This window comes from Bos grunniens, chromosome 8 (genome assembly GCF_055505025.1).
Source record: "Bos grunniens cultivar Pamir isolate PY7600 chromosome 8, Bosgru_T2T1.0, whole genome shotgun sequence".
NCBI classification, from domain to species: domain Eukaryota; kingdom Metazoa; phylum Chordata; class Mammalia; order Artiodactyla; family Bovidae; genus Bos; species Bos grunniens.
The window spans coordinates 33,838,237-33,861,789 of record NC_141172.1 but is presented as its reverse complement, the minus strand read 5'-3'; the positions used below and the strand labels follow the sequence as shown (position 1 = coordinate 33,861,789).

The window sequence follows — 23,553 nt, the reverse complement described above, 5'->3', positions numbered from 1 at the left end:
TGAGGTTAGTTACTCAAAGAATACTGCAATTAACAGTGATGTCATTGATAAAATGTTTCATTTCATGATTTTTTTCCCCATTTTATTAAATCTATGATTCTTCATTACAAAATTCAACACTTCACAGGGTATATACTGGTTTGGGATAGGAAATCAGAATAAACAGGGTGATTCTGGAAATTGATCTTACATAATGACACATAAACATTATTTTATTTTAAACAAAATCTGAGTATTTTATGGCAAAGAATACACATTTATCAGTTTAACAACTGAACATGAGAGAATATAAAGTTAGCAAAATTTTAGAAGATTAAAAACCATATTTAAATAAAGTCTGCATGTGTATTAGGTCATTAATAGTGCGATTCTGTAGACTGTCTCTTGCAGGTTAAGTTTTTGGTTAGGGCAATATTTTGCCATTTGAGGAATATGTTGTGAACCACTTCTCTAGAGTATCTTTTTTCCTTATCATGGGAAAAAAAAGATGTCCAACTACTTGCTTGGCATATGTACACTGACTCCTACACTATCTGTTTCCCAGGCATACAGTTGAGTACACAGATAATAAACCTATGCTCATTATTTGAGAGTCAAATACAAGAGCAGTGAGAACACCAACCTCTCAGAAGGTAAAGTCCAGTAAAGAGATCACCAGGTAAATGTAAAACCATAAAATAATCAATCTAATAGCAATAGAGCCATAGTTCAGTGGGAAAATGATAGAACCATGGGTTATCTGAGGACTCACCAACAACTTTACAAAGAAGGCTGTGAAACTTGAAAGAATAAAGCAAGAGTAGCTCCTTTTCAGTTAAATATGCATAAGCTGGTCAGGTATAAGGGAAGATTATAAGGAGGATAGATGGAGTGAGGGTTGCTTCTTGGAGTGTAATTGTCACGTTTTTGAGAGACTAGCATGGGCGAAGGCAAAAGCTTGAAAACAAAAGGCCTGTGTATGCATTGTCGATGAGGACAGGGCTGTGCGATTTTGTGAGAGATCAAATTTTTATCCTGTATACTTTAAAATTATTCTACTGAAAATGAGGAGTTACTAAAGAATTTTGAGAAAGGATGTACACATAAATACTAAGAACTGCTTATTTACTAGGCAATTACCTACTTAATTTTATTTTTGCATCTCTGGAAACTTTTCATTCTCAAGTAGAACCATAGTTTATCTATTTTGTCCTCAGGGACAATAAAAATATACATTCTGGAAGACTGTAGTATACCAAAAAAGTATAATAAGTATGACAGTTCCCACTGGATACCTGAACAAGAACCATCTCTCCTTTCCATCTTCTTAAGGGAACTTGAATATTTTAAAGTTCTTTCTTTCTCTGCACAGACCTGAGATTCTGGGGAAGCAGGACACATTTTCAGATACATAGCATAAACATAATCTGTTTAAGCCAATAGGAATTGTTTCTTTTAGACTGGGGCATGTGACATGTTTATTCAATGAAATGTGAAGGAATATTTGTGGGCAGTAGGCAGTCAGGTGGGACTTATTCAATAACCTCAAAAGACAAAGAAAGTGAAGTCTCTTTTCTTCTATTGGGTATCTTGTATCTGGGTGGGAAACCTGAGATTCTGGTAAGCATCTTTGAATATTGAGGGCAGCTTGGCAAGGACAGAGCTATGAAAAGGGACAGAGTACAAAGATGGAAAAAAAATAGGCCCTTGATGATGCCAGTGAGTCACTAAATTAATCATTCATGGAACTATACAACTGCTCAACTTCTTATAAAGTGTAATGATAAAGCTTTTCTAGAGTTTAAGCAAGTTAGTTTCCTATTACTTGTGACCCAAAGTATACCAACTAATACAGAAAGAATAATAAAATGTAAAGGGGTTCAAAATTCATAGTGTAATCTTCCTTGTTTTGTATTTGAACAAAAGGAAGATCTGAGAAAATAAATGACTTGGTAAGGTCACACATAATTACAGGCAAAGTCAGGATTCTTAAGTGTCACACATACTTTGCTAACTCACCTTTGGCATATTTTAATTTTATCTCAAAAATAACTCTCTCATACTCTTGTATAAAGTCATCTAGCAGTGTATAGTGTATGATTAAGTGCTCAGGAAATGCTGATAAATACCTGACTGAGAGTATGGATTCTTGCTTTTAGTTTTGCCTGATAGTTTTTACATTAGTCATCCAATTATGACAATAAAAATAATATATGCTACTTACATACAACCAATTCAGTCATACCTCTATTGATCTATAGCTGTTTCTACTTGCTTTGGCCTCTCTATAACATTATATACACTTTCTTTACCATCATCAGATTCTGTGTTCCTTATGCACTAATTATAACTCACAGTGAAGCAATTCTTAACTTTCCTCTGACAGTAGCTAAGTTTTTGATGGAGTAACAAGGAGATATACAGCATAGAGAACTTCATAGGTGATGACCCTTTATATCTGGAGGATAACCTTAGACCCTTCTATAAACTCTCTCAGGAACTGTACATTTCCTGCAGGCTCTGTTCATTGTCTATCAGTTTTCCTAGTACAATGCCTATTTCATAGAGATGCTCAATGTGTTTCCTTGGATTAATGAAGGTATGGGTAGTAGAAAATGGCTATCTACAACAGAGATAAGGAAATGAGAGAAAACCCATAAACACTGGGGAAAGCTACTTGAGGAAATGAATAAATCCTCTTTCTTAATTTTCCCTCTGCCTTGCCTTCATCAAAACAAACAAACAAACTTTTATCTTATCTAAAGGCACATAATTCCCTAGTAATTTTTGGAAAATGCTAGTATAATGAAATTGAAACCATTTATGACACAATAATTGCTATAGAGAACAAAGAAAAAATGTATTTAAAGGAAGAAAATGGCTCACAAGGTAAAGATTGCTTTTAAAATCACATTTGAGTTTCAAGTTCAAAAAAAGGCAGTCACCAAAGACTGGTATCAAGAGATAACAGTGGCAGTTTATTAATAATCTGTCATGTAAAGCTGACATATTAGAAGCTGAATTCTGCTCAGCTTTACAATGAAATCCCATCTATTTTATTACTGCCAGAATTAAATATGTTCTGTTGAAAGTCTTAAATATATTTTAAAGTTCTTTTTCTCAATGCATTTAACTGCTTTTGCTACCACCTCCTTATCAACAAATCAACAAAAGTCTAATCTTGATTCCCATGATATATCAAACAGGGTGCAAGATAGCATACACTTTCTTCATAGAGGTTGATAAGCTTGCCTTTAGACAAATGGAAAAATCTTAGCAACTAAATTACTTGTTCCTAACATGCTGGGAACATAAGGAAGGCTAGATGCAGTGTGGAAATAATACAGAGTAAGTAATCCCATAGGATTCAGGTATGGATAATTTATTTAATCAGAATTATGTGTGAGCTAGCCAGGTAGGAACAATCTACTCTAAGGTATAAACAGCTGATAGTCCATACATATTCAAACTAAAATATTTCAGTTCAGTTCAGTCGCTCAGTTGTGTCTGACTCTGTGACCTCATAAATTGCAGCACGCCAGGCCTCCTTGTCCATCACCAACTCCTGGAGTCCACCCAAACTCATGTGTATCGAGTCGGTGATGCCATCCAGCCATCCCATCCTCTGTCATCCCCCTTCTCCTGCCCCCAATCCCTCCTAGCATCAGGGTCTTTTCCAATGAGTCAATTCTTCGCATGAGGTGGCCAAAGTATTGAAGTTTCAGCCTCAGCATCAGTCCTTCCAATGAACACCCAGGACTGGTCTCCTTTAGGATGGACTGGTTGGATCTCCTTGCAGTCCAAAGGACTTTCAAGAGTCTTCTCCAATACCACAGTTCAAAAGCATCAATTGTTCAGCTCTCAACCTTCTTCACAGTCCAACTCTCACATCCATACATGACCATTGGAAAAACCATAGCCTTGACTAGATGGACCTTTGTTGGCAAAGTAATATCTCTGCTTTTTAATATGCTATCTAGGTTGGTCATAACTTTCCTTCCAAGAAGTAAAATATTTAGGTGAGGCATTTTATAAGTATATGTCATTGAATGAGTTTTTCATAAATATTAATTGAAAATGCCTATTGAAGTTGAACTCTATTTTCTCTATGTATTGTCCACCTTGGTAATGCAGGATTATGTCATCACCAGTTATCAAACATATTCTTACATGGCCTATGTTAGCCTTAGACTTCCAAAATGCTATGTTGACTAGCAGTATTTGGAGGAAAATGGGCCAAAAAACATATGAGCTATTCAAACAATTTGGAAAAATATTAAGGCTGGGTATAGAATTAAATAATAAGCAGAGTTCAGAGAGTTCCACTAAGGATTTGGCATGGCAATTGTATTTTGTGCTGAGTTAGACTGATAGTTTTCATCCATCAGATAGTTAAAAGTATGTACTCTTATTAATTAATCCTAGGGTCATAAATGGTTTCCCTGGTGGCTCAGCAGTAAAGAATCCTGTAATGCAGAAGACATGGGTTAGATCTGTCTACAAATTTGCACTTACCAACTGCATTGCCAATGACTGAACAACAAGGAAATTTGCTATCTGCCTCTATGGAGATCAACCCAGTGCTGCTACAGCTGTTGACTTTCAACATCCCCTGAGGGAGTTCAGGGTGGAGGGAGACATTGTGCTCCAGGGAGTCTGGTAGGAGAGGTCTTTAGACAGCTGGATGCTTTTAGGAACTGATTTCATGATCCCAATCCTGGTATCTCCTCATATCTATAAAAGCACTAAATCCCTTCAAGATGACATCAGATCCTCATAACTAGCAGAAACCTTTCTAAAATGAGTGCTTAATGGAATAGAACTCCACCTTCACCAAAACCTTATATATTGACCTTCCTCTTTGGAGCAGTTTCTCAGAGCTATATGAGGTGCTGTCTCCTAGGCTGCAGTTCTTATTTTGCCCCAAATTTTAAAAGTTTTATCAAGTTGTACATCTTTCTTAGCCAAAAGATCCCTGGGTAGTAATATGCTAGCAAATTTGGAGAACTCAGCAGTGGCCACAGGACTGGAAAAGGTCAGTTTTCATTCCAATCCCAAAGAAAGGCAATGCCAAAGAATGCTCAAACTACCACACAATTGCACTCATCTCACACGCTAGCAAAGTAATGCTAGCTTAAAACGCTAACTTAGGCTCAAAATTCTCCAAACCAGGCTTCAACAGTATATGAACCATGAACTTCCAGATGTTCAAGCTGGATTTAGAAAAGACAGAGGAACCAGAGATCAAATTGCCAACATCTGTTGGATCATCGAAAAAGTAAGAGAGTTCCAGAAAAACATCTACTTCTGCTTTATTGACTATGCCAAAGCCTTTGATTGTGTGGATCATAATAAACTGTGGAAAATTCTGAAAGAGATGGGAATACCAGACCACCTGACCTGCCGCTTGAGATATCTGTATGCAGGTCAGGAAGCAACAATTAGAACTGGACGTGGAACAACAGACGGGATCCAAATCAGGAAAGGAGTACGTCAAGGCTGTATATTGTCACCCTGCTCATTTAACTTATATGCAGAGTATATCATGAGGAATGCTGGGCTGGAAGAAGCACAAGCAGCAATTAAGATTGCCAGGAAAAATATCAGTAACCTCAGATGTGCAGATGACACCACCCTTCTAGCAGAAAGTGAAGTAAAGAGCCTCTTGATGAAAGTGAAAGAGGAGAGTGAAAAAGTTTGCTTAAAATTCAACATTCGTAAAACCAGGATCATGGCATCTGGTCCCATCACTTCATGGCAAATAGATGGGGAAACAGTGGAAACAGTGACAGACTTGTTTTTATTGGGCTCAAAAATCACTGCAGATGGTGACTGCAGCCATGGAATTAAAAGATGCTTACTCCTTGGAAGAAAAGTTATGACCAACCTAGACAGCGTATTAAAAAGCAGAGACAGTTTGCCAACAATGTTCTGTCTAGTCAAAGCTATGGTTTTTCTAGTCATGTATGTGTGTGAGAGTTGGACTATAAAGAAAGCTGAGCACCGAAGAATTGATGATTTTGAACTGTGGTGTTGGAGAAGACTCTTGAGAGTTCCTTGGACTGCAAGGAGCTCGAATCAGTCCGTCCTAAAGGAAATCAGTCCTGAATACTCACTGGAAGGACTGATACTGAAGCTGAAACTCCAATATTTTGGTCACCTGATGTGAAGAACTGACTCATTGGAAAAGACCCTGATCGTAGGAAAGAGAATGAGATGGTTGGATGGCATCATTGACTCAATGGACTTGAGTCTGAGTGAACTCCATGAGTTAGTGATGGACAGGAAGGCCTGGCATGCTGCAGTCCACAGGGTCGCAAAGAGTCCGTCATGACTGAGCAACTGAACTGACTGACTCACCCTTTGTAGAGAGGATCCCCTGGAGAAGGAAATGGCAACCCACTCCAGTATTCTTGCCTGGGAAATCCTATGAGAATCAGAAATGACTTAGTGACTAAACAACAACAAAAAGGGCCATGAATATCAATTCACTTTTCTTTGTTTTGTGATTAAAATTTGTTTTAAATAAGATCTGAAGGGTTTTTTGTTTTGTTTTTAATTTCACAATTAAAACATAAATCCTCTTTAGAGAGCTCACACTTGAATTCCTCTCATCAAATGGCAACACTTAGGTACCTACTAGCATACCAGAGTCTAGGAGGAGAGGAAAGGAGTAAAGGGATTCCAGGATATAAGTATACTACCCAAGACAAAATTTTACCACAGATACCAAAAATAAAAGCCTGTGTATGTGTGCATGTATTTTTCTCTTTCCTTGGAGAAAGCATTATGTAATAGTGTTCATAAATGACTTTGTAAGGAGAAGAGTTTCAGAAGTTCAAAAAAAGCAGAAATAGAAGTCAGTCCCTCTAAGCCTCAGTTCATCCACTTCCAAATTAAGGCAATGGGAAATAATTTTTGAAGTTTAAGGACAGATGATTTTGAATTTCCATGAACCAAAATTAACTTACAATAGCAGCTAAGTGGTTTAATGTTTACTCAGTCAATGTAAATAAAAATTTTAGCCTAAAGAGAAGTGCATTTTCTATCAGATGTTCTGAAGATCAAAGTGAGCACAAATCTAAGAAGTTGGGTTTATTGGCATTATGTGTCCACAAAAGTGTTAAAGGGAAAGTATATAACATTAGATTAAGGAGAATGTGCGCGCATCAATAATCTAATGATGATTGTAAATGACACAACATTATATGTGTTTGCATTCACACACTAGGTTACTAGGATAGTTGCCTGCATTCGCGCTTAGTCCCTCAGGAGTGTCTGATTATTTTGGGACCCCATGAACTGTAGCCCTTGAGGCTCCACTGTCCATGGCATTTCCCAGGCAAGAACACTGGAGTGGGTTCCCATCTCCTTCTCCAGGGGATCTTCTTGACTTAGGTATCAAAGATGTCTCCTGAATCTCCTACACTGGCAGACAGATTCTTTACCACTGTGCCACTTGGGAAGCCCAGAGTAGTTGGGTAGGCACTTTTTTTTTCCTTTCTTTCTTAGTCCTTAACAAATAACCATTACTTGGCTTTTATGGAAGTAATTAACACACACACACACACACACAACCTATTTGCCTCTCATTGAATTGCTACTTAAATGATTTCTTTCTTCCCTGTTACTTATTCCCTCAACTTTGTTTAGCAAAGTGGAAACAGCATGAACTCTGGTAATATATCATGTTGGTAATATATGTAAAAAATCCTTACTATCTTGGAATTTTAGATTTTTATCCTATGATAATACCTCTCTCACAGATTTTGTGAAGACTAAACAAAATAGCAAGAGATTTATTTTAACTAACTACTACCAGAGTCCAATTTTTCCTCTTAGTAATGCCCCTTCTACAATTTTTTTAATGTTCTGTGTTATCTACCTACTTTGCTTTTCATATAAAAACATATCATTCATTTCTCTCAAAAACAGCTTCCCCAAAAGTGATCTAAAAACAACCTGTTTAGAATCACCCTTGCAATGCTTGATTAAAACATCACTCCCAGATGTTACTCCAGATCTACTGAATCAAACACCCTGGATGGCAGGAGTACCTGAAAATAAATGTGATGTTTTAACAAGCTTGCTCTGGGAAATGCTGTGTATGTTAAATTTGCATACAATTGATTCAAATCATTATGCTTACACAATGGTTTTAATAATCCTGTATTATGCTCTATCGCTTCTTTTTAAAGAAAATTTTAATCAAAGATGTCAGGTTACCTACTACATTTGCCATAAGAAAAGCTAAAGGTGGGAAATGGAATTAATTTCACTTAATAACCCAGCTTGAACAGAGCGAATGATGGGAGGAGTTTATCCACTAAAGCACTTATCAAAAACCTAAGGCTGACTCTACTTTTGGTGACTTCTGCTCTCTTTTCTGAATTCTTTGTATTCTTTGTCACTAAATACTAATCAATGTATTGCTTTTTCATCTTTTTGTTTTCAATCTTAATTTTGAGAGAAAAAAGTATCTTACTATGGTACAGAAATAATAAAGGAAGGAATCAGTAGTTTAAAAGCCAATTTTGTTATTGTTCTCTGAAAATTTGAGCATATAAATGACAAAGCAATAATATGGTGAAATAAATATTTTTATATTTGCATTTATAAAAGGTCTTCCTGAATATTTCTCACTATTTATGTTTTTATAGATGAAAGGTAGAATTGCTTATTATAGTAAGATTAATATAACATATTTGATGCAAAAGCAATTCATTTCAAACCACAAGTTCAATCAAGTGGATGAAAATACATACAAACATTAATTTCAGGCCCATAAAGATGACTTTCAAAGATTACATAAGAAGATTGCCTGAGTATTTAGTTATATACTTATTTTTTCTTAGGAAATTCACACAATTTTTAATGAATGAGCTAAAAGCATTTTGCTAAGCAGTATATTAGACAATTTTTATTTCAGATTAAATTCACTGAAGCTGGTTGGAAGAAAAATAATTAGCTTTAATTTTCCAGTTTCCCATTCTAAGTAAATATAAGTTAATCTTGACTTTCTTTTGATAAGCAGAGAATAACACAGGATTTAGAATTTTTTATTTTATTTTACTTTATTTTTACATATAGGTCTTTTTCTGTTTCCTTTGCTATTTTCCCAACCTCATTGGCTTTTTCTGGGAGACTAGTGGTTATCACTACCCAGCACGTGATACATCCCTCTGAGGGCTATAAATACCTTGACTTTTCAAACATGGCAATGGGAAATCTTTCAAGGTATAAAACATGAAATTTTCCCACAGCAACTAGAAAACATTTGGGGATAAAAAGCAAAGAGAGTCCTAACTGGGATAGAATAGAATCCTGAGTTATCAACTACCACAGATTTGTCAGTCCTCTCATTTATGACTTTCAATCTCTTTAAAGGGGAAAAAAATCTACTCATAGCTGGTTATTGTTGGAGAAAACAGATAAGGTTTAATCCATGCACAGGATGACAGAATCAGTGATATAGCCTCAAAAGTCTCAGATGCTTCAGCATTAACTCAGAAGCCACTTCTTTTATTTTTATGTAAATAGATATAGCGTCAGAAAATTCTAGAACTCAAAAAAATCTTATAAGTCATGTTGCCCCACTATCACATATTATACATGATAAAATGAAGGCCAGAAAGCAATACTCCAAGAAAATCTTATTAAATGGAAATATTCCCAAGGGGGATCTGCCTTCACTTCCTTGCAAAGCTCATAATCTTTCTATAATTTTACAACCTGCTCAAATTTTACACCCATAAGAGAAAATGCCTTCATAGACTCCAGTAGGCATCTATTATCATCTTAGCCTCTTCTATAAAGCTTTCTCCATGTTCTTTTAATAGGATGCATCATCTCTAGTCTACTTCTCTCTGGTTGTTCAGCCTTGAGCAAGCTTCATACTTTCTCTTAATCTCAATTTTACTGGAAGCAAAAGTCCTCTCTCACAGAGGTATTATGAGGATTAAAAGAGGTAATCGCTATAAGGAATTTAGCACATTGCCTGGCACATTTTGTGTCCTCAATATATCTTACTATGTTGGACTGACATGATATACACATACATATTTGTCCCTTTCACCCCTCAGGGTGTTGCAAAATGAGCTCTTATTCAGTTTGCAGGCTAGTGATCAGCACTGTGTTATGCATATATTTACTTTCAGTAAGTCTGTGTGGAACACATGAAGGAATGAACACTCTCACATGCTTGATCCCTGGTGAAATTCTTTTTCCATATGTCCTCTAGAATAGGTATAGTGTCTTTTAATCCTTTATATATATATATATATATATATATACATATATATACACACTTAACTGAAATCACTCCCAAAAGTTTAAAATGAAACACTGAACAAGCCAGTGCTTTTGTTATGTGTGTCCTTAATAAGGTTAGGTTTTTTAAGTTTTACTTGAGAAATTTCATACCAAGTTTAATAAGTGTCCTTCTTTGATTTCTCAAGAAGAAAATGAAGCCCCTCCCAAATATATTGGATTCATGCTTAATTTATGTTCAACCTTTTCCTGATACTATGGTTTGACCTGAAAATTTTGTAGTTATGTTTCTATTTCACGCATGGGCAAATGTTCTAGTAATAGTATTCAAAATAATTTTGCACGGTAAGCCTTTTATACAACATTTTACTTGTCATGCTTGAAATTTACATTATAAGAACAATTGACTTACTAATGATACTTTTAGGAAACTGTGGAAGTTCATGAATAAAATTAAATTTTATGAGTAATGTGAAGTAAAATAGTTCTACTTTAAATAATTGGATTAATAGGTGAAAGATATTTAAATATAATAAATACATGTATCAATGTGTTATAATTATCTCCGATTTTTAAAAGCACATCTTTGCAGTCACAAAATAATCAATGATCATAGTGATAAGATGTTTATTCTGCTATTATTAACAGACTCATTGTACAATAATGATGTCATGGCAATTCCATCTTTATAATAGATTTATATGCTAGTTGATGGACAGATCCTATGAACATGGGAAACCAATTTTACTAAGAGATCTGTTAGAACCTCTTGAGGTTAGAGACAAACCTCACAAATTTTTTGTTTGAATTAGATAGAGGGTTTATTATAAACATTATCACTTGTAAGAAAGAAGTACACTTTAATCTCTTAAATAATGGTTTCAGAGATTTATTAAAAGATCCTCTTACCTAGTATTTTTCATACAATACTTTCCAGGAGTAAGTCTACCTTAAATCTACATTCACTTTATAAATTTTATAGCTGGGGGAAAAGCTTAATTTAAAAATCCATAATTGGAAAATAAACTTACCCTTGCTCCTAAATTATAGATGTTCAGAGCTTATGATTTTTCCGTTAATTCACAGATATTATTAAATGGTGTTGTTTTTAAGATAGTGGGAAGGTGGATCCCAATTACGCTGCTTCAAAATACAGTATCTGTAATCTCTGTTTTCTCAGTCTGTCTCTCTCTCTTCCCATTACCTCCTATAAATGTCTAATACAATGGAAGTATCATCAGAATAATAACTATTGAATCTGTTAAAAGTTGCTATGTAAGTATTTTGGAATAACAAAATTTCCTCAACTCCTTCAGCTTTTTCCATACTCCACATTGTTTAATTTCCTTTTACAACAATATAGATCATTGTCCATCCCAGAGCATGTGGCAAGAGTGCGAGGAATCAGCAGAATGTCTGTGCCAAGTTTTTAGTGATACCATTATAATTTTTGATGGTAATTTACTTATGTGCTAAAATAATCATGATTTAACTTAAGCATATAATAGAGACATCAAATTAGTCTAAAAAACATTCTACTTTTCAATTTATTTCAAAATAATAAGGTATTCATAATGACATTATTATAACTTCTTGTCATCCACCAGATTGGAATGAGATGCATCAGTTGAAATAAATTCATGTTCTGGTATGTTTATAGAAAATACGTTTGCATTTTCGCAATAACTATATATCAAAATAAACTCATTGAATACGTAACTATCACAAATAACAATAGAAATCAAATAACCATACTTAGCCCATTTATTAGAATCTGAGATTGAAAATTCAATATATGTAACAGTTAGATTTAAATATTTGAGATCCTTAAAATATTAATGTTCTTACTTTTGCCATATCATAATTCTTCAGTTGCTGACATAAAGTATGGTTATCATGAGTAAAGAGAAACTCTTTGAGAAGCCAACTGATTAAATACCAAGTTTTTCCGTATTTGTGAATCAAGGCTAAATATCATATGGTCATCTCAAGATTATAGCTAGGGATATGCTGGACTAAAATACAAAACTGCCAGAGGTGATAGTCCCATGAGTGCTTCTTCCCTTAAATGGTAACATTCAGACCTCTCTATTGTATAATCAGATAATATCTATTTTCCTTAGCAGTGGAATGGTTTGAACTAAGTGCAAAAAATTCCCAAGGTCAAATTTTCAGGGAAAGTGGATCAGAATGCAGGTCAGACTGTGGTCTTGTGAATGGATATCCACTATGATACATTTACCTAGTAAATATGTGAAATAAGGGATTTCATGATGCAAACAAAGCAAGGCAATCAGTTGTCCCACCTCCAGAGACAAAGAATGACAGGGAAGCTTCCTATGTTTTCACCCCTGTTAAAGAAGGAAGATATGGATGTATAGAAACTTCTTTGCAGGTTAACAAAATGAAAGAAAACACTATTTTCTTTTCCCTTGGATTCCTTCAAGTTGAGAGATGCAGTTTTCTAGAGAAGATAATAGTAAAGATAGAAGTTTATAGAGATCTTTCAGCTTCTTTTTATAATTTAGTAAATTTATCCTGTTTAATTTTAATATTTGCTTATGTTTTCCTGTGAGAGTTCACATTAAAGTTAGAAATTCTTTGCTCCTTGGAATAAACTCTTCCTATTTTTTTCCCAATATTTTTTTTAAAGAATAATCATGGAATTTAGAAAGATGGTAACAATAACCCTGTATACGAGACAGCAAAAGAGACACTGATGTATAGAACAGTCTTTTGGACTCTGTGGGAGAGGGAGAGGGTGGGATGATTTGGGAGAATGGCATTGAAATATGTATAATATCATATATGAAACGAGTCGCCAGTCCAGGTTCGATACATGATACTGGATGCTTGGGGATGGTGCACTGGGATGACCCAGAGGGATGGTATGGGGAGGGAGGAGGGAGGAGGGTTCAGGATGGGGAACACATGTATACCTGTGGCAGATTCATTTTGATATATGGCAAAACCAATACAATATTGTAAAGTTAAATAAAATAAAATTAAAAAAAGAATAATCAGCCATTGCTACTCCTTTCATTGCATATACTATCCAAATCTCACTATAAACTCACATTATAATCCCAGAGCTTATTGAAGTTTGTTGCACTACATGTACATTTAATGTCAGCCTCATTCCACAGAATGCTTGGGTCCCAACAGTTGCCATATGCCTTTTCAGTGTCAATTCATACATACTTCTATAACCATCAACCCAGGACAGTTAGCTATGAGAAGCTGGTTTGCCAGATCATTGCCTTTCATGAGTAGTTAGAATGTACAGCGTTGAATCCTCATTCCCTACTTGCCTTCAAATGGTTTTTGTTTGAAGTAACAAGTGCAAAAGAGAGGTAAGACAAGATATTCTTGATTCCAAATGGAGTTATTGGTTCTATTACTAGAACCTGCCTCCCAGATCCATCTTAACCAACTTAGTTGTGAATGGTTTTGCTACACAATCAATTGTTCAAATGTTGGATTCATGCTTGCCATTTTTTCTCTCACCATCTACTTCAAATCAAATAAGTCCTTTTGGTTCTGCATCTAAAATACATTGTAAATTCATCACAGAGATCCCGTCCTAGATTGAGTTATCACATCTATCGCTAGAACTCTGCAAATGTCTCCTCCTAAATGACCTTTCCACTTCTAGAAATATTTCCCACTAATTCATTCCCCACAAAGAACTTATCTTAAACACCTAGGAAAAATGATCAACAACTTCCAATTGCATTTACAACAAAATCTAATACACTTATCATGACCTACAAGACTTAATCTTTGTCATGCCTCCTTCCTTTTTACTTACTGTGATCCGTGCACACTAACATTATTTACCCTCTTTGAACATTCCAAGCTCCCCTTTTCCTCCAAGGCTAGAAATCTCTTTATACTCCTTTCTCTCTTCATTCCCTCATACGGGAAACTCTATTTTTCCTTTGAAGCAGTAAATATCAACTTCTGTACCAGTTATTTTATATTTGAGAATGTATGTCTTCATGATATTTATCAAAATTGAGACTTACTTTAACAATAATCTTTTTTCTTCTTAGACTGTAAAATTAATAAGTGTATATGTCTTGTCTGTTCTACCATTGTAACATTAGTTAGCCATCTTCATAGTGCATGGTAAATCCTTCACAAATGTTGGAATTTGTGGGATGAAGGAAGGAAAGGAGGGAAGGAGGAGGAAAGGAAAGTTTGGAAGGAGGATGTATTTCAGAAAAAAATGATTTATTTAGTAAAAGAAACAAAAAACTTCTACCTAGTTTATATAAACTTGATATTCTAGATAACAAAGGTTCAGAGAACATCTGCTGTTGCCAGATATTGGGCCAGGAACTAAAAATTTGACTTTTCAGGGAGAGAAAAAACAATATTGTACTTTAACAGTTAAATGAATATATCATTAAATATGAACTAAAAATATACAGATGATATTTTGTGTGTCCAATAATTTTACTCTAAGGTTAGTAAATTTAATCGTATGTGCATTTTGCTACAATAAAATGTTAAAAATAAAAATTAAAATAGCATTTAATTACAAAAAAGAAAAAAATTCAGTCTTCATTTATAGTACCAAAACATCTTAGTTATTTGGAATTTTTTTTCTGAATATATTTCACCATTTATTTTTTTCTTTTTAAAGGGTGTTTGTACTCTCAGACTATAATTTTATTGTATAATTCAATTTTGTTTTAGTTTGGGGCTCAAATTATATATAATAAAATATTCTACATGTTGACATCTCTTCAGTTTCTACTGTTTTTCTTCCTTCAATAAGTCATCTGTGTATCTTTGAACTTTATTTGCCCTTAAACTCTGTAATCTCTGTGTAAATAAAGTATATTTAACTGTTATCAGTTACTTCTATTCAGTGTCTATCTTCACTGGATTTTTTTTTTTTCCTTTAACTTTCATTTATCTTCAGGGACAGACACATTCATGAATTAAGGTTTGTGTAAGCTGTGCTGTATTTTACAGATAAACTCATTATTTAGCTATTTAAAACGACTAGTACAGGATTAGACTTATTATTGCCACGTAAAGTCTTTGAACCAATCTTCAAAACACCTTTCAGTTTTTCATTCACCTTTGTCCTTCCTGCTTTAATTATCCCACAGTGATTAGTAATGCTGTAACAGTGAAAATCAGCTAATTAGCTTATAATTAGCACACACTCCATATTTTTTCATCTTTGGCTATCTAAAGCAGGCAAGAATATACAAAAGAATAACTCTGGGTTACTAATCCTAGGCTCTATCCAAATATATGAAAATAAATCAATGTCATCTTTCTTTAGTTTCAAGGGTTAATCTATAAATGCTCACTTTTTCTCAGCAGACTTCTCACTATTATATAGATTTGAAAATTAGTAACTAATTGTTAAAACACAATTTTATATCATTTACTTTTGCATGTCTATTTTTTGAGTTATGAGTTACTCTGAAGTTAATGAAGTGGTCTGCAATAAAAACCCAGATATTAAAAAAGAAACAGTCTATTAGATATGTGTGTATTGAAACTATTGAAATTTCCATTTAAAAATATTTAATTCCATTATGTTTCATTAAATCTCAAATATTTTGACTATGATAGAGAAAACTGAATGCATTTAAATCAAAAACGTTACTTGAAGAGGAAAAAACACATTCAATTCACAGAATTGCATAAAAAGGCAATACAATCTGTGGCAAACATATAGACATTTATATAATTTACTCAGAGTTTTAAGAAAAAAATAATACTGTTTTTAATATTATAATTCCTGTTAGGCAAAAAACAGGTATGTGGTGCACTACTGTATTCCATCAACAATTTAAGTCATATGTCTATATCGATATCTATCTATTTATGCATGTGTACTCAGTCATGTCGTATTCTTTGCAGCCTGTGGACTGTAGCTGGCCAGGCTCCTCTGTCCATGGGATTTTCCAGAAATGAATACTGGGTAGACTCTAATTTCCTCCTTCAGGGAATCTTTCTGACCCAGGGATCGAACCTGCATCTCCTGTGCCTTGTGCACTGACAGGCAGATTCTCTACCACCGAGCCACCTGGGAAAACTTATCTATCTATACCATCTATATCTTTGACTATCTTAATGAGGTTCACACAGCCATACTCTGTAATTAATCCTTCACAATATATTTATCTTGATGGTTGCTGTTCAGTGTTCCTCAACTGCTGTCCAACTCTTTGCAACCCCATGGACTGCAGCAAGCTAGGCTTCTCTGTCCATCATCATCTCCTGGAGCCTGGTGATGCCATCCAACCATCTGATCCTCTGTCATCCCCTTCTCCTCCTGTCTTCAATCTTTACCAGCATCAGGGTCTTTTCCACTGTTTTTGCAACAGTGCAAAGTTGGCACTTTGCATCAGGTGGCCAATGTACTGGAGCTTCAGCATCAGTCCTCCCAATGAATATTCAGGATTGATTTCCTTTGGGATTGACTGGGTTGATCTCCAGCTGCCCAAGGGACTCTCAAGAGTCTTCTCCGACACCACAGTTCAAAAGCATCAATTCTTTGGCACTCAGCCTTCTTTATGGTCCAATTCTCACATCCATACATGATTACTGCAAAAACCATAGCTTTGACCTGAGGGACTTGTTGGCAAAATAATGCCTCTGCTTTTTAATATGCTATCTAGGTTGGTCATAACTTTTCTTCCAAGGAGTAAGCATCTTTTAATTTCATGGCTGCAGTCATCAACCGCAGTGATTTTGAAGCCCCCAAAAATAGAGTCTGTCACTGTTTCCATTGTTTCCCCATCTACTTACCATGAAAAGATGGGACCAGATGCCATGATCTTTGATTTTTGAATGTTGAGCTTTAAGCCAGCTTTTTTACTGTCCTCTTTCAATTTCCTCAAGAAGTTCTTTAGGTCATCTTCACTATCTGCCATAAGGGAGGTGTCATCTGCATATCGGGGTTATTGATATTTCTCCTGGCAATCTTGATTTCACCTTGTGCTTCATGCAGCCTGGCATTTGTATGATGTATGCTAAATGTAAGTTAAATAAGCTGGGTGACAATATACTTATTGTCACCCTTAATGTACTCCTTTCCCAGTTTGGAACCAGTCTATTGTTCAATGTCTGGTTCTAACTTTTGCTTCTTGACCTGTATACAGGTTTCTCAGGAGGCAGGTAAGGTGGTCTGGTGTTGCCATCTCTTGAATAATTTTCCACAATTTGTTGTGATTCACACAGTCAAAGGCTTTGGAGTAGTCAATAAAGCAGATGTTTGTCTGGAATTCTCTTGCTGTTTCCATGATCCAGTGAATGTTGGCAATTTAATCTCTGGTTCCTCTGCCTTTTCTAAATCCAGCTTGTACATCTGAAAGTTCTCAGTTCATGTACTGTTGAAGCCTGGCTTGGAGAATTCTGAGCATTACTTTGCTAGCATGTGAGATAACTGCAATTGTGTGGTAGTTTGAATATTCTTTGGCATTGCAATACTTTGGAATTGGAATGTAAACTGACCTTTTCTAGTCCTTTGGCTACTGCAGTTTTCCAAATTTGCTGGCATACTGAGTGCAGCACTTTAACAGCATCATATTTTAGGATTTGAAATAGCTCAGCCAGAATTCCATCACCTCCACTAGCTTTGTTTGTAGTGATGCTTCCTAAGGCCCACTTGATTTCCCACTCTAAGGTGTCTAGCTCTAGATGAGTGATCACACCATTGTGGTTATCTGGGTCATTAAGATATTTTTTTTTATAGTTCTGTGTATTCTTGCCACCTTTTCTTAATATTTTATGCTTCTGTTAAGTCCATACCGTTTCTGTTCTTCACTCTGCATATCTTTGCATGAAATGTTCCTTTGGAACATTTTTCTTGATTTTCTTGAAGAGCGTCTAGTCTTCCCCATTCTATTGTTTTCCTCTATTTCTTCACATTAGTTACTTAGGAAGGCTTTCTTATCTCTCCTTGTTATTCTTTGGAACTCTGCGTTCAGATTGGGTATGTCTTTCCTTTCCTACGGTTATATGTTTATTCAGTTTATATGGTATAATGTTTTAGATACAAAAAAATATATTTTGACAATAATTTTATTTGAATGCAAAAAGATTAGCCTAATATTCTGAGGGTTATTTTTTTTTCATTGATTCTGTTTAATATTTTTCAGACTTGGTTCATTCAGTAATATATGATGGAAATAAACTGTCTACAGTTAAGGTTAAAGTTACATATTAAGTTTGCTATGCTGCTAGGTACTTGGGGGCTTCCCAAGTGGTGTAGTGGTAAAGAATCTACCTGACAATGCAGGAGATGCAAAAGAAGCAGATTCCATACCTGGACTGGAAAGATTCTCTGGAGGAGGAAATGACAACCTACTCCAATATTCTTGTATGGAAAATTTCATAGGCAGAGGAGCCTGGCTGGCACACTACATGGGGCCACAAAGACTCAGATGTGACTGAGCACCAGATACTTACTTTCAAAATAATAGCCATCTGATTATGTTATTTGAAACTTATAGGGACAATGCACAAATACATATACTAACTTTGTAAAATATGACAAATTACCTATAAATAGCTACATCAAATTATTAAACACAAATATCAGTGTTGTTTACATTAAAAAGGTAACATATACACAGAGCATTTATTATCCTAATGAAAAGCTATCCAGCTAACTATCTTAAGTATACAAGATAATACCACAGAAGAATTATCCTTAATATCTTGAGATCATTAACTGTGAAATTCAAATGGTAATTTTAAACTATAGAAAAATATCTTAACAATCACTGCTAAGGTAAATATTTCTTAAATAGCACATAAAAATCCTAATCACATAAGAAATAAACTTAATAAACTAGAATAAATTAAAATGAAGAATTCTATCCATCAAAAGATACTATCACAAGATAAGAAATTCCACCAAATGGTTTCATATACAGTGTATGTATCCAGTGTCATGCTGGGTAAATGTTTAAAAACTAGCTTTCCAAGAAAAAAGTTAAAGCCCGGTTTTCAAATGTTTGCCAATATATGTGATGTAAATGTTTCTACCATGGCACCTTTTCAAACTAATAAGCAGCCTTCAAAATTCTTCACACAACAGTTGTCTCTTATGAATCAAGTTGATCCACTCCAGTATATTAGTGAATGTATCCAGCTTAGGATTCAATTTTCATATGCATATAATAAAAAAGGATAGATACAATAATTATATAAGGATATATAATATGACAAATAATTATAAAGTTTTTAATACCTTTAATATAGTCAAATAAAAAAATTCCCTCTATACACATCAAATGAACTGAAATATAAGAATGAAAAGTCTCAAATATTACTGAGATACTATATACTCAAATATACAGAGCAACCGAACTGATATCCTGCTGTTGAAACATGATATAACCACTTTGATAAAATGTCAGTATCTACTAAAGCAGAGCATATACATATCCTATATATCCAATAAAATATATACACAGATTCCCTAAAATACATGTTCCAAATGGCCATATAATTATTATTTATAAGAGCTGAAGTCTACCCAAATGCTTACAAATGAGGGAAAGGACCATAATCTGGATACAGTTTAATATTACACAGCAATGAGAATGAGTGATTCACCAATGCATACAATCTTACAAATGTAATTTAGAGAATAAGAAGCAAAGCAGTACATACCATATGTTTACATTTATAAAATGTGATTAAGTAAGCAAGGTAATCTATCCTTCTAGAATTCAAGATAGTGCATATGCTCTGTGGGTATAGTTACTAGAAAAGTAACTATATGAGGTGGGGTTTCATATACTTTTTTTATCCTTTTGTTTTTTAATTTCTATGAGTGCTTGTTAAATGGGTATGTTCATTTTATGGCAATTCACAGAGACTGTGCCCTGAGATATGAGCAATTCTTTCTATGTATGATATGCTTATATAAGAATATTAAAAAGACTAGAAATTCAAATAGATCTTACAAATATTTTGTACCATTTTTAAGTTAAAATAACTTGTCATTTCATTTAGTTATATTTGTAAACTACAAGCTACAAATTAAAGAACAAATTCTCAAGGATGAAATTATTGCTCTATTCATATCCAAATGAAATTTTATAAAAACATCTTCCATTATTAGCAGAGTCCTTGTGGTAGAGAAGATAATTCTAGGTGGTATTTTTTTTTCTTTTTTTATAATCATACCTGGAATATTTCTAAGTAGCCTCACCAAAGAGAATACCTTTGAGTGCCCAGAGGTGGTTGTTGCCTATAGTCATTTAAAACAACTTCTTTAATATACATTTCAGTAATTCTGTTTTATCATATGAAACAATAATGCTGTTTTATCAGATCAAGAAGAGATTTAGTTCATTGTCTCTGTGTTTCCGAAGATGTCATTTTTGCCCAAATATGAAATATATGATACAAATGCCCATGCTATCTGCAATTTATATCTCAATTACAAGCTAAATCTTTATCAAGTTTACTATTAAGGAACAGATATGTCCTGAAAATTCTCTTACTAAAATAACCCAATTAGTTTTACAACACATAGTTAAGTTATATTCTGTAGTAATCAATTATAAATGCAAGCCATCTTCACACTTTTAACATGTTATTGAATGTATCAACCACATAAGTTAACAAATAAATAACATCCCCCAAATCACCTTAGAAAAGTTACTGCTTATTTCTTATCATTTCTATTTCTATAGTTATATGGTTTGCTTTCTCTAAAGCTCCAACATCAAACTTTCATAGAAGAATCCAATTTTGATAAATCCTGACAGGTGTTATATTTAACTTTCAATAACTCATTGCCCTAGTCATTGGCATCAAATAAACCTCACTATAACAATTTTAATATATAATACTGTCATTTAGAGTCAAATAATTTTTCTCCATGGTATAAATCTTTACCTTTCTGAGCAAAGCTACAAATTCACTTAGGAATCTATCAAATACTGCATCAAATGACTATCAGTTGACTATATTACCATAATCTACTCAAGAACATAAACATTTGATAGAAAACATTGTATAGCTTCTTCAACATTTATGTAAAACTAAGGTAAAGTATCAAATTACCTAAGCAAATTCCCTTTACTGTTATTAATCAAGCAGAGGTAACAGGTAAATAAATCATACAACTTAGTATATTAATCATAATCTTACCACAGGCTCACAGGTTAGGAATTCAAAGAAGAAGTTCACCACCCTGAGACCTAAATAAAGTACAACCAGAAATATTTTGTATTAGTAAAGATATTGCATTTTAATTTAAGATCATAAAATGTTAAATAGTGATTCAATATCATGAAAAAATTTATTTTATGTGTAATTAGTGCACATATTTTGACTACAATATTTGTCTAAAATAGCATTGCCATTACTCAATTCACATCAAATTATTGTGATTTGAAATTAATTACTCTAATTTCAGCTCTTTAATGAAGGGATGACAAACAAGCAGAGAATTTTTATTGTCTTTGCTTCTTGTGGGACTATGGGTGAGGGATATATTTGTAAACAAAATATATTTGCATATATTATTTTAGAAAGTCTTCTCAGTTACACTCAGTTAACAGCGTCAGATACACACACACATATGCTATCATACACATGCATGCACACACGTGTACAAATATGGTTATTACACCACTGTCCAGTTGATGTGTTTTAATCATTGGGTAATATATAGCTATTCATGAATATAAATCTTTTATGTTATCATTTTAAAGGTCATGTAGTATTCCATAGTTTGTTATACACCTTAAATTAAGATATTTAACAATAGCTCTTTATGAAACTGGTTATCGTTATTTTCACTGAATCAAGACACTTGATTACTATCACATGTGATCATATTTAGTAGTTAACATGCTTTGCAACAGTTTTATCATTTTGATGGAGTGGTAACTTACTAATCAACACATATTTACTAAGCCCTTAAATTCGCTTCCTGATAGGCAGATGCTGTTTTCTATCAACAAAATAAGGAAACTGAAGATTTAATTTCTACCCTCAGTGAAGAAATTAGTAGCATTTATGAACCTTTTAGAAAACTCATGAATGACATATATAGGCAGGTACACTTTGTGCCAGTTCCTTATGAGTGGTGTTGGTTTGGAGGATATGTTTCTCTCAGGTTTCTAACCATTAAATCTTTTTTTACTGCTAATGAAGGAAACATTATGTAACATAGTTTATCTGATAAAAATATTACTTAATTCTTAGTAGAAATCATTTGTGGAAATGATCTTGACAGTTCTATGAACCACTTGAAGAATGAAATAAAATATTTCTAACATTCTTCTTATCCAATATTAGTGGAAAATAAACTAGTACTATCAATTAAGTGTAAATATTTACATTATTTTTTATGCAAATTGAAATGCACATGTGGAGTTAAATCTTCAATAATGCACGCTCAGAATTTCTTGGTTGAAGTCATTGAACCAACTGGTGGGAGAGACTTGACTGTACTCTGAGTCTCTGATTCTCTCAGTCCATTGTGTTTTCCTCCAGTTACTGGCCATGCCTTCAGGTCTCCTTGCTCCAAGTAATTATTCTGTTTAATAGCCCTCTATAGTTTCCTGTGGTCATGTATGGATGTGAGAGTTGGACTATGAAGAAGGCTGAGCGCCGAAGAATTGGTGCTTTTGAACTGTGGTGTTGGAGAAGACTCTTGAGAGTCCCTTGGACTGCAAGGAGATCCAACCAGTCCATTCTGAAGGAGATCAGCCCTGGTATTTCTTTGGAAGGAATGATGCTAAAGCTGAAACTCCAGTACTTTGGCTACCTCATGTGAAGAGTTGACTCATTGGAAAAGACTCTGATGCTGGCAGGGATTGGGGGCAGGAGGAGAAGGGGATGACAGAGGATGAGATGGCTGGATGGCATTACTGACTCGATGGACGTGAGTCTGGGTGAACTCCGGGAGTTGGTGATGGACAGGGAGGCCTGGCGTGCTGTGATTCATGGGGTTGCAGAGTCGGACACGACTGAGCGACTGAACTGAACTGATAGACGTCTCTGCTGCCTATCCTTTTTCCTAATTCCAGTGCACATGGACTAACTTTGCAGATGTCCTAAACTCACTATTCAACTACTTTCTGCTTGCATTTTCCCTACAGGAGCAAGGAAGGAGAAGATGACTTGAAAAAGTCTACTTTCTGCTGATGTTGATTAAAAGGAAACCTTTCCTAGTTGATCTGAATGCTATTTGATCTGAATGCTTATACATCTTAAAGTCATTCAAAGAATTATAGTGACTTTTCCCCATCCTTACCTCATTAATCAAGAGGTGCATCCAGTTAAATTTGAGGCACA

The 23,553-nt window shown here is 34.4% G+C and overlaps 1 protein-coding gene across 2 annotated transcripts in view; it reads right to left on the bottom strand.

Moving 5' to 3' along the window:
* The window catches only part of PTPRD (protein tyrosine phosphatase receptor type D), a 2,533,682-nt gene that overhangs the window by 1,344,622 nt on the left and 1,165,507 nt on the right, over positions 1 to 23,553 (bottom strand). For both annotated transcript variants that reach the window (XM_086415146.1, XM_086415152.1), the window contains one exon: positions 21,397 to 21,446. The gene's annotated coding sequence lies outside the window, so the exon portion shown is untranslated. The remainder of the gene's footprint in view (positions 1 to 21,396; positions 21,447 to 23,553) is intronic.